This window comes from Leptodactylus fuscus, chromosome 9 (genome assembly GCF_031893055.1).
Source record: "Leptodactylus fuscus isolate aLepFus1 chromosome 9, aLepFus1.hap2, whole genome shotgun sequence".
Lineage (NCBI taxonomy): Eukaryota > Metazoa > Chordata > Amphibia > Anura > Leptodactylidae > Leptodactylus > Leptodactylus fuscus.
In genome coordinates this window covers 47,645,675-47,660,157 of record NC_134273.1, presented here as the reverse complement: position 1 = coordinate 47,660,157, position 14,483 = coordinate 47,645,675, and the positions used below count along the sequence as shown (strand labels likewise).

The window sequence follows — 14,483 nt, the reverse complement described above, 5'->3', positions numbered from 1 at the left end:
TGCCACTCTTCAGAGGAGATTCAAATAGTAGAACAACTTGCAATTGGCCACCTTAAATACCTTTTCTCATGATTGGATACACCTGGCTATGAAGTTCAAAGCTCACTGAGGTTACAAAACCAATTTTGTGCTTCAGTAAGTCAGTAAAAAGTAGTTAGGAGTATTCAAATCAATAAAATGATAAGGGTGCCCATACTTTTGCACCGGTCAAATTTTGGTTTAATGCATATTGCGTATTTTCTGTTAGTACAATAAACCTCATTTCAATCCTGAAATATTACTGTGTCCATCAGTTATTAGATATATCAAACTGAAATGGCTGTTGCAAACACCAAAATATTTAGAACTAAAAATGATTAAGATTAATAGGGGTGCCCAAACTTTTTCATAGGACTGTATATATGTAGTTGTTAATTTTCATTTAGCCTGGAGTTATAAACTTTACCTATTTTTGAGTACTGAGTAATCTGTTTACTTGACCCTATGTTCACATCTGCGTTGGATCTGTCTTTTGGGTCCATCAAAAGATCTGAAAGACAAAGATCCAGACCACTAAAACAGTGGTTACGTACAGACAACATTGAGTAGGATGGGGTTCCGCTTGGTGACCGCCATTTTAATACTAAAAGCAGCTTCTCTCTGCCATCTTTTGATGTAAATTAGCCTGAGGCAATGAAAGTTACATGTTATTGAAAGCTGTCACTAGGGGAGCTTAGTGAAGAACAGGGATATGGAGTTGGGCCTCATTCACTCCTGTTCCTAATTTTTCACAGACAGTACCCCACCATGCTCATTTGCGGATGTTGTGTTGTTCGTGTTCGATCCGCATTTCATGTCTGTGAAAAGCAGAACAACTTTTTTTTAGTTTCACTTTCTATTCTTTATATGCTTTTAGGTCTGTGAAAAAAACATGTCATCAGTTTATTTTCACGGTTCTACATGATGTGATACAACCGTGAACAAAATGAATGTGCTTCTGTTGTTGGCATCTGAAAAAACACATTGAAAAAATATACAACAAATGCAGACATGTGAATTAGGCCTTGGCTTTGGAGTCGTGGCGTCAAGAGCCAGCACCAATTTTGGTATTCAGTGAGGAGGCCACAGTGATCTTTAAAACGCTATAAGCTCTTCAAATAGTTGATCAATCTAATCTTGATCATTTATTCTAATGATAGGTTAAATATTTCGCTCCCAGAATACTCTATGAGGCTAAGTTGTAGCAGGCTGCAGCAAAAAAAACACTCTGGGAAAAAGCATGGCAGCAACGCATCGCGGTTTTTCCCTCAGCGCTTTTCACACAAAGTCCGCATAAGTTTCCTCTGCAGACTTTCTGCTTCCACTATACCTAGAGGGAAACCACCAGCATTTCCATAGGTATAATTGACAGACTGTGATTTTTAAAACCATGACGGTTTCGAAAATCCCAGCGAAGCCCCACGTTGTGGAAACAACCATCTCTCAACTCTTATAATGTGTCTCTTATTCTGGGTTTATGAGCCCAGTGGATGGATGTGCTAAGTGACTGACAGCTATCTCTGTATATACTCTCATACATAGAAGGCTGACCATCACTGAGCATTGGTCTCATAGATCCAAAATGAGCAGTGACAATATAATCCTAAGTAAACTTTAAATACTTGCATTTGATTCTTGTACTTGCTCTTTTTGCATTTATTATACGCATGAACTATGGTGTGGCAATCGCATCAATATCAGTTTGTTAAAGATCTCCCAGTAAACCCCGAACAACAGCACACGGTATTTTTAGTATGGGCAACGGTGGTTTGTAGCTAAAAGAGACGTGTAAAAAAGGGATTGTACTATCATTGTACAACGTGTATACATATTTTCATGTACAATCCTTACAATCAATAGAAAGCCTTCATTTTCCTAAGGACTCTGAAATGCTTCTGATAAATAAGAAAAGATGAAATGTATCTAAATCACCCATACTGAATGCAAACATACGGTTATGTAGAAATGGTAGTGACAGATACAAAGACCAACACATACAATCTTGCTGTAAGGCTTATATAAATACTGTCAGATAAGTACAAAGCTAAAACATAAATACACATGTGCTACAGTATATTTATGGCTGTTAAAGAAATGACAGCCCTTACAGAGGCAGCATATAATCCAGTAGAGACAGTCAAGTTGTCAACTTGGAGCACAAGGATGAAAAGGTCTCATGCCCACAGGAAATAGAGGTGAAAAATCAAAGCAAAGAAGACAGAAAATGACAAATCTGCCCTTTGGTGGACTTCAGTTCATGTGCTATACTCTGCAAGACCCCACTATACTTCAGCTGTCATAAAAGAAAGCACGAAGGTAAAAATAAATTGTATATCTGTTTGAGAGGCCAACAACCATACTGAAATAACACTTAAGAAGCCCTATTGCCATATGGATGGTCTCTGGAAGATTACTGTGGGTTCCTGTAGTACTGCAATGTCTACATGTGTCTAGCTGACCTCCTAATGGGAACTTGAATTGGACTACAAAGGTATATATTATCTTGACCAGCTAAGTTCTATGTGAATCACAGTGAGTGGCATTCATTCAGCTGTTTCTGTCTTACTAGCACTGTTATTACTGAATAGACACCGCAAATGCTACTATTTTATGACTGATATAGCTGCTATTATTGTATCAAGACATGTATATATGGCTATATCAATTGCCATACTGTTTGTTGAATTCTATCCATATTATAATATTAAGGTAGTGCTGGTATTATACAGTTGCACTTATACAGCTAGTACTATTTTGTGGGTACTTTATGTAGGCACTCTATGGTACTAATATGTCGGTACTGTACACAGTGTTCCTTGGGGATTGTATAGAATTATTTTGGGTGATTATTAGAGATGAGCGAACAGTGAAATATTCAATATTCGTTTCGAATAGCCCCTCAATATTCGACTATTCAAACGAATATCGAATCCCATTATAGTCTATGGGGAAAAAATGCTCGTTTCAGGGGAAACCACTATTCGATTCAGGGCTCGTTCACATCTGCGCCCGTACTCCATTCTGCAGGTTTCCGTTTCCTGCCCAAAACAGGGGCAGGAGACGGAAACCTGTCGAGATGTTTCAATTCCATTCATTTGAATGGGCTTGAAAAGTCTCCGGTGAGCGTTTTATGCGCTTGCACCAGCAGTGTTTTTGGCCCTTAGGGTGAATTAAGCCTTGTAGCAGCAGAGTGTTCGGCGCTTTGGGTGACCCCTAAAACATTGATTTGCAGGTACTTGGGGTGGATCCCTAAAACATTGAATTGCAGGCCCTTGTGGGGGAGCCTTAAAAATTGAATTGCAGGCCCTCGTGGGGGAGCCCTAAAACATTGAATTGCAGGCCCTTGTGGGGGAGCCTTAAAACATTGAATTGCAGGCCCTTGTGGGAGAGCCCTAAAAAATTGATTTGCAGGCCCTTGGGGGGGAGCCCTAAAAAAGTGATTTGTAGGCAGTTGGGGTGGAGCCCTAAAACATTGAATTGCAGGCCCTTGTGGGGGAGCCCTAAAAAATTGCATTGCAGGCCCTTGGGGGGTAGCCCGAAAAAATTGCATTGCAGGCCCTTGGGGGGGAGCCCTAAAAAATTGCATTGCAGGCCCTTGGGGGGAGCCCTAAAAAATTGCATTGCAGGCCCTTGGGGGAGCCCAAAAAATTAATGAGGTAACCTCAGTGAGGTTTTTTAAGTATTTAAATTAGGGTGAAGGGGCTGGGGTTGGAGGAGGAGGAGGAGGATGAGTGAAGTGGGTGCTGGCAGCCCCTCTCCAGTACCTGGACTGTGGACTGGATACCCAGTTGGATATTCACGTCCTCGCCCACATCCCCTGCTGCTACCCTACTGCATAATTGGCAGGTTCACTGTATGTGTACAGTGTTCCTGCAGTGTAGTTCTGAAAAGAGCTGTTTTCTAAGAATGTTTTCCTGCCTAGACAACGCTAAAATCTGTTTCTCACCCTGAGAACAAGCTCTCCCTATCTCTCTAAAACTAAAATGAGACGAACATGGCTGACACTATTCTTATGAATCAGAGGTCAACTGATTTCGGCAACCAATGGCATTTTCCAATTTTTTTTTCAATGCCTACGTTGTCGTAGTTTCTGTCTCACCTCCCCTGCACAGTTATTGGTGCAAAAAAAGCGCCAGGGAAGGTGGGAGGGGATACGAATTTTTACTGCATTTGCCGCGTGGTATTCGATTGGAATCGAATACCTCGAACAGCCTGATATTCGATCGAATAGCTATTCGATCGAACGCTGTTCACTCATCTCTAGTGATTATGTGATCATTTAGATGATGATTATTTAGTGCAGCATTATGTAGACACTGAGACAGTGTTATCAACACACAAAATGACTCCTCTTTGTGGCAACTATACGGTACTATAATAGGTCACCAAACACTGCTATTATTCCTGTATGTATGCCAATTAAGTGCTTTGACAATGGCATATAGTATGCATTCATGGGTGTTGCGAAGGCAGAGTCCAATATTAAGATTATGAAATCATTAAGTTAATTATTAGAGATGAGCGAGTAGTATTCGATTGAATATCTCCCCTGCATAGGTATTGGTGTACTCGGTCGAATACCACACGGTAAACGCAGTAGAAATTTCGATTCCCCTCCCACCTTACCTGGAGGCCGTGGGGCCTCAGCCTCTATCTGCCATATTAAAGTGAATGAATTTGTTACATTAGTGAATATATCCGTTGTGTTTTATGACTGAATGTTATATTCTGGCATTCAATTATTATAACTCCAACAAAAAGTTCAGTGCAGATGTGAACAAGGCCTTAAGTGTCATTAATTTTCCCTGCACACAGAAACCGGCATGTAAGTACTGATAAACAAGTTAATATTTATGGGGAATACTGCTAATAATTATGCCATAGACACTATCATAATTTGACAAGTCTTTGACAGCGGCTTTTCATTTTATTTATGTATTCTCTTAATTTGCAACTCCTATTCAATAGCGATTTATATTTACAGGGTATATATGCATTTTACCAACATGTATTTAGTATACCATAAATTACAGTACCATATATATTATATATACCATTTATATTTATAGACACTTAACCAAAAATACGGAAGTGTGATCATCAATGTAGAAAGACAGAAATATCAAGCTAATATATGCAATGATTTCACTGAGAACATGTTGTCAGAGAACCCATCTGTGTTTCCGGCAGTTAACCCACAAGGATTTTGACTTTTTCTGGATCAACATATCATACAATTTAATAATATGTTCAACCCTTGTGACAATCCAATAATGATAAAAGAAGAAAGGCTTATATTTTTAAAGGGCTTGTCCAATACTGACAATTAATGATCTATCCTGAGGTCATCAATGGGAGCTGAGCTAAGATGGAATAGCACAATTTCACAGTGTGCAGAGCCATCTGCTTCCAGCTGTGTACAAAGTGCTAAGAACAGCTCACCAGTGTGGGACTTGGGTGTCAGACCCCAACCAATGTCAGATTCATGACCTAACCTAAGGATAGATCATTAATTGTCATTTTTGGAAAATCCCTTTAGGCCCCAGGGGATGGAAACACCACAATTTGCACCGTGGGAAAAGACAGGGTGTTTTACAGTAATAGCAAAGTGGATGGGATTCTGGCGAATCCCATTCCCACTTTTCAGGAAAAACTGTGGTGCAGACACGCTGTGATTTCCAGAACTGGCAGCATGTGAATTATACCTACCGAAACACGGCAGTTTCCCCATAGGTATAATTGTAACAGAGCAAATCTCTGTGAACCTTCTGTCTAAAGCGCTGCACGAAGAACCACGATGCGTTACTGCCGTGGTTTTTTCCGCTGCGCTTTATTGCAGCGGGATGTCCCATGGGGCCTTAGCCTTAAAGAAAGGCTTCATGCCAGGGCCCCTCATAGTCAAAACACAAGCATGTTGACTGTGATGCGAATGTTTTATATTGCCTGCAAAGCGGATGGGATTCTGGCTAATCTCATCCACACATTATAGAAAAAAATCTGCAGTGGAAATGCTGTGATTTCCAAAATGTAAGCATTTTTGTAAGTCACACGTGACTTTTCTGTATAGGTATAATAGTCAGGAAGTCTGCAGAGATTTCCTCTTTCACTTTTCGTGAAAAACGCTGCGGAAAAGACTTCAGCAAAAATGCGTCATGTTTTTTTCCGCAGCATTTTTTTGGTTGCGGTTTGCTATGTGGAGCCTTAAGCCTCAAACACACAAAAAGGTTACAGACTGTGCAAAATGCTCCATTTTCCTCATCTGAAGAAAGATGACAATTAGTGGCAAAACAGTAGCTAAAACCACCCTGAGTGGCACTATTTATCACATTACTGACCAATTATTTCATCATGTAAATTATTTCAAGCATCTTTGGAGAGAAGAACTTCAAGTATGTATCGCAAGTCTTCCAAACAACGCAGGAGATTCCCGGTAATCTCTAATGAGCTGTTTAATTGCCATGGATGAGCAGATTATCTGTATGTCCACTTGTTACCAATCATATTAGATAAATTGATCCATATCTATGCTGTACCATGTTTATTGTATGCTAAAATATATATATTGCATTTACATACATTACAGAGCTGGGGAGTCGTGGTTGCAAAATAAGTTTCCAGCTTCAAAATGAAGTTTTTTTTTAAATTATATTATACAATTATTTATACTGTATAACTTAAATACATATCTTATTGCATATTTTCACTCTTAGGAGTTCAGTCACTGGTTTTTTAATAAATTAAGGGATCTTTACTGTTTCTGACTGACTGACCAAGGTTTGGGATGTAGAAAATTAAAGTGGCCTACCGACGCCACAGCCCTGGTTAATAGGTGGCTACATACCATAAGTGCCAGCTGTGCATCTGCATTGCAGCCCAATAGGGTAAACAGTCTCACAGCCCCATTAACGGATTGTATATAAAGCACTAGACTAATTATTAATTAATACATATAATCTACAATGACTAGAGGCTTGATAAAGAGACTGGTTGCTCTATAATGACCTGATCAAGACAAAGGGGCCCATATATTGCTATTGCTTGAGGGCCCTCTGCCATCTGGGTCTGCCTCTGAGATAATACACATACAGTATATAACTCAGCCATGATGTCACAGGGAAGTAAGACATACAATGATGTCATAATGCAGCGATAAGCAGCATTATCTCTGTGCTAAGATAATAAACGCAGTGACATCATAGTCCAAGGACAAGAAATACAATGATGTCATAGCAACAGACCACAGAGCAAGATGTTACAACAGCAGAATATTATTTTGCAACAATAGTCACAGTGATGTCACAGTATTTGGATGAGGTATACTGCGCTGCAGTACATGAATAATAAACACACTGATGTCATAGGAAATGAATGCTGCATACATTGATGTCACAGTATGGAAATAATATACGTAGTCTTATGAGAGTTCAGGACAATGAAATCTAGTATTCCCTTATGCAGCGGTATAGTGGTCATTATTCGACCATAGTGCCCAAGTAGGACTGTTGTGCTCCCACAATTAACACACCAAATTGGCTGCTGCTAGGTGGAGAGCACCTTTATCCAGTATTACAATATACTATGTGCTATGTGTTTTCTCTATCAGTCAGATCAATTATATTGGTAATTTCTGTAACATGTTCTGAAACTAAAAAGCGTGCAAACACTATTGTTATCATACAAACATGGGAGCTACAAAACAATGGTTAAGGTCACTACAGCTGTTTATGCTTAGGACCAATAATCCCCAAGTTGTGACGTCTGTTAATGGCTGACGGATATGCGTTTTGCTTCTGAATGTTCACGCAGCCATTTGCTTGTTTTCTCCCATATGCGATGTCTGTGAATACTCGTGTGTGGGCGAGCTCACCGTGAATGCATTTCTGAGCTTGCAGTTCAGTGACAAGCTTTCCAAGGGTCTGCAATCACGGAGTATAATTATACACAAGCTTACCAAGGCGAACAATGGCAGTTTAGAAAGGCACAGCTGCCCTCCCCCTGTCCTCTGTTCAGCACACTGTAATGACAACAAGATGATTCAGCTCCCAACCAGAATTCTTGATGAACTCACCATGGAGACAGAACAAGGCAGATACTACATACATGCCAACAGTATAGAAAACGCGTTGCTGAAATCCACCCACTCATGTTCAACTAGCCCTCCCCTATACACATCAGCTGTCCCAAAAAGACTTCAATGGTAGATACTTCTCTAAAAAATAACCGTCATTAAAGACTGTACTCACAGTACTTACAGTCTTACACATCAATGGCATCATCCTCTTACACACATCATTAGATTTTAGTGGATTTACTTTCCTACACAGATTAGTATCCTTTAAATAATTCAAAGGGATCGCCTGCATGCACACGCTACATTACAAGAGATTTTCAAAGAATCTCACCTCGGTTTGTGCAACCACTTACGAAAAGAAGAATCGGTACATTGCTTAACCTGCTAGCTCCCAAATACTCTGCTCAAATCTGACAGTTTAAGCATCTATTCTGTCATGAATATCAAAAATTAGACGAGCACGGAATACAGAATGCATTACTATTATACATTAAACCTGCATCTCACAAATGAGAGTTCACTACTACCTGAACTGGAAGTCTATGGGCTGTGTGGGTAACATGACCGAGGTGCTTGGCTATGTGCGGTCTGTGTTTTTAAATTAAAACATACATTACTTTTTCATGATTCCGACTCTTGGTTCCAGTTTCATGAACCCGATTTGCCCATTGAGATGAAGAGTCTGTGAAAAAATGGATCTCATAGAGATAAGCCAAAATAAACTTGGACATGTGAATATAGCCTGCGGACTGTGCAGAGATGCCTGAAACTAAGCAGAGTTGCAACCAACCATTATTGTGCACTTTACTGACCTGCAAAAACAAGATTGCATAAGGTAGAGACAAAGCTGGGATGGAGCTGGCGAGACAAGTGCCCTAGGTACTGGGGGCACCAACAGGCAATTGTGCCTTAACCGGATTATTTAAGTATTGGGCTGGGGTAGATGGTACTGAATCTTTGCCACAAAATAAAACAGTGAAAGTGATTCTGAATTAGGCAGCCATATTACATATCAAAAAAATGTAATGCAATCTTTAATGTGAAAAAACACTTTGGAAAAAACCACGGCAGAAACACATCACGTTTTTTTCTGCAGCGTTTTTCACAGAAAATCCACAAAGTTTCCTATAACATTCTATAACCATATGTTAAACCACTTTATGAGCTGTTTTCTGTTTATGCAGAGGAGCATGGTGGTAAATGACAAGTTTGCTTCTCTTCTACTGGGACTGGAGCTCAGGCCTATTAGGGGATCAATATACCTAATGATCAATTTTCAAGTAGCTACCAATATAGAGACATTCAATGTCTACATGTCAGACATCACTTATGCGCTTACACTCAGATCCAGGTCTTCTAAAATCCAGACCTTAATGGAAAGAACTTAGATTGTTGCAGCATATACATAGCATATCCAGCCTATTACACAATAAAATGTTATCATTCCTAGCATATTATTGCGCCCTTTAAACAGAATTTACTTATATGGTCAATACTGTTTTCTGTACCAATGAATCTTACTATCTAAATCGGGAAGAAATCTATGCGGACACCTATTAGAGCCAATGTAATAGGAAGACAATTAGCTTCCGTGTATTGATCTGTTTTTATTCTATGAAATATTTATGCTGATCTTAATGCTACATTTATCACGTATTGTTTCTTTTATCAGTAAATTTGATGTTCTCTTGGTGATTACAGTTGACTTCAATATGACATATTCTGTGCGGTAATGCTATAAATATCTTCATAAGACATATACAGGGCTGTAACTGAATAAGCAGCCGAATGACTTGGAATACCTACAAACTTCTCTACCTCTTCACCATCCGTCTGTATACAGTGTATGAACTGAATGTCTGCTATATATTTATTTGTATATATGTGCAGACTTTTTTAGTTGTACAGTATATACATTTCTGATATATTTAGCTGTTCGGATATATTTTGTTTTATGGAATTAGTTCTATATACATTTCATATATATTATTATACAATTTTATAAATTTAGGTCTATGTAAAATTTTGCCATATTTAGTTGTATGTAAATTTTCTATATATTATTTAGTTTGACATTTTTGATATATTTAATTTACATTTTTAATATATTTAGTTCTACAGTATATACTTTTTTATATACTAATTTCTGATATAGTTAGGTCTATACACAGATAGATTACATTTTCCATATAGATTAAGACTACATGGTAAAAGTATGACTAAATACACTGTGTCAGCACAAACTAGTTCAGCATCCAGGAGACAGTGCTGTGGCTGCTTCAGGTTTTGGACAATGTAAAGGAGAGCCTTATTTCTAAAAAGCTGCCAATCCTTGTCTTTGTCTACAGAGCTTTAAAAAGTCACAGCTAAGGGAAAAGAAATGATGTTTCTTTTCAATTGAAATAAATGGTGCTGCTGTGCTACTCACTTCAATGGAATGAGATGTAGTTAGGTAAGGAACACACCGAAATACCGGGTGTAGGCAGCTCATATGATTAATGCCCCAAGGGACACATTTGCTGAAGGCAAGGACCAAAAATAGACTAAAGTGAGCTGTGTGAGACTATGCAGAACAGTTTGGTCATGTGAGAGGAGGGTTGCTTCTATGACGATGCAGGACCATGCCCTAGACATAGACTTGAAAGTGTCAAACGTGAAATTTAGCTTATGTCAAAGGGCAATCCCTTCTTATTAGCACTTTCCAATACGGTTGAGAATTTTGCATGCATACTTACGACTCCATATAGCATGGCATGCGTGTACCCTTATCAATAGTTCACACAAATTTGTGATGAAGACACATCTCTACCTGCTGTCCATTAAGCAAGATCCGCTACATGAGTGCCCAGTCTTAGAACTCACTACAGGGTTCAACCTAAAGGGATATCCTGAGTTAAAGCTAAAAATATGCCAACTGCAGCCCCAGATTCAATTTAGGTGGTCCCACTCAATTGAGGGATTCACAGATGAATGACAGTATTCAGCAAGGTTAAGGGGATATTGTCACTCCTTAGGGAGAGACCACCCCTTGCGAAGTGCAGTGCTAAAGGCTTAATAAGTCTCCACACACCTATATGGTGGTCTCTCCCCAAGGAGTGACAATATCCCCTTAACCTTGTCTAAGCCTCTCACCTCTACCAGGTTATAGTCCTCTCTACATCGAGCTGATGAGATGCAAGTACATCGAAACGGCCGTCCTCGTTTGAGAGACTATACCTGGTAATAATCCCAGCGTCATTGCAAAATAAAGGCCTCTTGGAAGGTCGGGCATGAGGCTAAAGGGAGCAGCCTTTATTGGGTTATTTCACTGGAATTCTGTCTTTCTAACTACATCAGGGAAGACAGGCTTGCACATTCCAGTGAGCACCCTCTATTGGTTTGCAACAATGAGGCAGCTTCTGACTTCCTAATTACATCATGGAAGACAGATTTGCATATTCTTCCTAAGTATTCAGCAACTGAATGACATGACCTGCCCAGGAACATGTACAGTAAATGACCAACCCACTGTGAAGACTTTTACTTAAAGGATCCCGTATAAGAATCACTGCCTGGAACCTGAGCATGGAGGCCACTCTTGTCAGTGGATATCATTGTTTACCATAGAGTTTAGGGACAAACTAGGTAGGACTTAGGTGCTAGGATAGATGCCTTCACTCTGATAATAGCTGTATTGTCAGGGGTTGTCTGCAATATCACTTTAAATTCTTAACCAAATCTCTTCTTCATCATGTCTTCTACTGGGTTAAGAATACAATCAAAAGTAACCAGATTATTTATTATTTGCTTTACATATTTACACTGATAAAATATCTAAGCACACATCATTTGGTTCTGTAACCAGGATTTCTGAGCTAGGTTAAAAAAATCCCCCAAGGGGGTAAATTTGATTTCATAATAAAAAGAAGCCTGATTTTGGTCCAGTCCAGTCTGTCAGGCTCATATTACTTGGCTGAAATGGTGTTTCGATGTATCCATAAACCAATGTGTCCACTGTAGTCAATATCTGACCGTAGTGGTCCAATGCTGTATACTGCTAAGGCCAGGGTATATACTGCAGTGTTCACATTGGGTATATAGATATGTCACTGCTGTAGGCAAGTAAACATGGTGAAGAAGAGAAGTGGATACTTTGGGGAATAAATAGGAAGTAAAAATTCTTTTAGTATTTTATTACACTTCCCCTACCCTTGGGCAATGGTTTTCTCAGCTTGGATAACCCCTTTAAGGTCAGCACCATAAACTGGGATTTCTAATTATTTTAGAAACTATGACAAGGAATAACCTTGACAACCACACTTTGTAAAGGAGAGATACTGCCACCTATTGGCATAAACCTACTGTGTCTAATGAGAAGTTCCGCCCTGGTGTTATCACAAAGGTGACAAACAGGATTGCGTAGACAGGTAAAACAATCTAGGAAAATGACAGACGATGTTAATGCTGAATATTTTATAGGAGTCATGTCTCTCATACTTGTATCAAAGCAAAACAGTCTATAGTTATGTTCTATGGAAGAGGATGACACTTCGGATGGAAATTATTATGCTGGTACTATGGCAATACCTACATTCCTAATGTCAATGTTGCTTATATGAATATGTGTCATATGGAAATAAATATACTTATAATATGGCATACCTTGAATGTTACTTATAGAAACAGAAAAAAAAAACTATTGAAACTATTCAAATAAACAGAAAACCAAAAAATTTAAGAAATAAAATGTTGCAAACTGAATGAATCCACAGGTTAAATTGACATTACAATACTTCTTCTTGCCATAGTTATCTCTGTGCGGCAGTCAGCAAAGGGAAATACAAGCAGAAACACATACACACTTCCTAAGGGCAGGCAGATTTGTAAATGTTAATATCTGGTCAGATCTCTTTTTTCATCATCAATCTCCTTACACAAAATGGATGGAAACAATCAAGAACAATACATTGGTTCCCAAGAATCAGGGATCTTTGAGGGATGTAAGCGTTTGCCTGACTGATAAGAGAACAGTGAGCGTCTTAAAGTCGTTGTCTCAAGTGGACAATCCCTATAAGTGCATGCAGTGATTATGGGAAATATGACAAATGTGCAATTGTAGGGGACGTATGGAAGCAAGCAAAGATTTTTACAGTGCTATCAATAGATACATGAATCTAACAGTATTTATCACCTATGTACAAATAATAAAATAATTGTTTCTATAAATGTCAGATGTAAACAGAATGATCAGCAGCTTATGTCCATTGCAGTAAAGAAAACTCAAGTGTGAATTGGAATTTAAAGCTTCGCTTTGTAAAGACTTGACAATATACAAAACCTATAAGGCACACCTTAGGCTAACCCTATATTGACATGGAAGTGAAAATTGCCAGTGTGATGAACATTTCTTTTTTAATGGCGGTTAAAAGACTGCATTAATTTCAGTGTTTGAAATGGAAGCTATTTGCATGACCAATATTTAGGTCATAGTCTATTTTTGTCTGTTTTCATGGATCCCTTTGTACACTGCAATATATGAAGGATCCATAAAAAAAGAGCACTTCTCCGGTGTAAAATGGCAGTGAAAAATGGACATTTTTCAAGACCGTTTTCACCTAGGCTTAGGACATGCAATGTTAACATGTTCTAAAATGTCATCAGAAAATTATGCAACATGTTCTCCTGCAATCCATTGCCCTCAAAATACCTGAAATAGAGGATTTTTCTTTTTGCTGAAGCTTACCAGCAGATTTCCCTGTGTGCCCCCTCAACTTTCACCCTTTGATTACAAATGTTGAAAGGGGCAACACGGTGGCTCAGTGGTTAGCACTGTAGCCTTGCAGCGCTGGAGTCCTAGGTTCGATTCCTGCCAAGGACAACATCAGCAAGGAGTTTTAATGTTCTCCCCATGTTTGCATGAATTTCCTCCCATACTCCAAAGGCATACTAATAGGGAAAATGCAGAACAAATTAGGAAATTGATATGGTAGTCTGCAAGATCCTAAATTGCAATTCAAGATATGAGTTGTTGGAAGGTTCACATTCACTGTCCATACTATAAAGATGTGAAATGCATTTACCCTATGATTTAATTTCATGTGAATAGACATGTTCACATCATGCTTAAGCCCAACCTTGAAACTGACAACTGTTCATGTATGCCCTTTTCCTTGTGGTTGTCAGTTGCAATAATTCATCTGCAGGTGAATAGGATATACATAGAATCCCATCTTGTGTCACTGGGACTGTGCAAGGTTTGGATTTTTCAGTCGTAATATGGACCCTAGAATGCAGCCGTATAAAGGTTGGAGACACAACCTTTGGCAACACATCAAAAAGCTTCCAAAGTGTTCCGCAGATAGACTCACAGAGGATTATGTGGTGGTCATATGAAACCTTCTCCATGTTATCATTA

At 38.9% G+C, this 14,483-nt stretch overlaps 1 protein-coding gene across 2 annotated transcripts in view; it reads right to left on the bottom strand.

Moving 5' to 3' along the window:
* The window catches only part of GRIN2B (glutamate ionotropic receptor NMDA type subunit 2B), a 450,932-nt gene that overhangs the window by 399,446 nt on the left and 37,003 nt on the right, over positions 1–14,483 (bottom strand). The window lies entirely within an intron of this gene.